Here is a 1372-nt window from a genome sequence, read left to right on the forward strand (position 1 = left end):
GCTGTTGAGTCCTAGATCCCTCAGCTTTGTGAACAGTCTACCGGGCACTATTGTGTTGAACGCTGAGCTGTAATCAACAAACAACATTATCACATAGTTACCCTGTTTCTTGTCCACGTGGCTAAGGGTGGTGTGCAGGACGTGGGCGATGGCATCCTCCGTGGATCTGTTGGGTCGGTAGGCAAACTGGAGTGGATCTGTGATGTTTGGGATGGAGGAGGAGATGGTTTTCTTCAACAGCCTCTCGAACACCATAACCACCGAGGTCAGCGCAATTGGTCGGTAGTCATTCAGGCATGAGGGCTTGTTGTTCTGGGGACAGGGATGATGGTAGATCCCTTGAAGCATGTGGGGACCACAGACTTCAGAAACAACTTTTACTTCTTTGCTTCGAGTTTGTGTCGTACTTTTAAGGTTTACTATTGCTCGGCTAATGATATATGCAGAAAAACATGAAAAATTGCAGGTAACTGTGGCAATTTTTCATCAACTACAGCATTCACTAGGTTTTTGGTACAGTATTATCTTTGCAAACGAGTCCATCCAGTGATAGCCAGAAACCTCCACTAATCAGGGAATACAATTTTTTTCCTAACAATCTGTCAATGTATCATGTCATCTCTTGAGTAATGTGTGCATGACATCACATGAGTAACCTCCGAAGCATTGCAAAAACTCCACTGATGTTGGTTGCACTGGCTGACAGAACATCTGATGTGGTTTGCACATTTAAACACGGGATCCAGAAAGCCATTCCAAAAGGTATATGGTGATGGTGAGGATTTAGTACATGAAGAACCAAAGAAAATATCAACTTTAAGTAAATACAGACCATTGGTGTAGCACAACCATACAGTTAGGTGAAGAAATATCCATTTATATTGCATGGTAATCAGATATAAGGTTAAACGGAGTTTTCTTAAAGTAGAGGTTCTTTGTTCTCAGTTTGGCAGTAAAGAGTTAAAAGGCCTAACAGGGTGGAGTTATTTAGACTCCTGGGTGTGTTTAACAAACTGACAGGAAATGTATGCTGATGTATTGAAGTTGGAAAATGGCTTAGAATTTGTGATGTTAAGCTTATTATATTAACATTGTGTCAATTTTCTACTGCTTATCCAGGTCACAGGGCTTAAGAAATGAGGCTCCCTTTGGTCTGCAGAGAAGCCTTCATAAATTGCCACCTTGCTGTAGTGGAGCTGTTTGTGTGCTAGTGATGTCAGGAGCTGCATTGTTGGGGATAAACTGTCACAAAAAAAAAAAAAAAAAAAAATTTAAAGCAAAAAACCTCAAGCTTTAGCATGCAGTCCATTTAGGCTCTAATACCAGTTTCATGTCATCGCTACAGAAATGTGTTTGATAAGGACACACCCCC

The sequence above is a fragment of the Pundamilia nyererei genome, unplaced genomic scaffold (assembly GCF_000239375.1).
Source record: "Pundamilia nyererei isolate P.nyererei 1_Seehausen unplaced genomic scaffold, PunNye1.0 scaffold00200, whole genome shotgun sequence".
NCBI classification, from domain to species: domain Eukaryota; kingdom Metazoa; phylum Chordata; class Actinopteri; order Cichliformes; family Cichlidae; genus Pundamilia; species Pundamilia nyererei.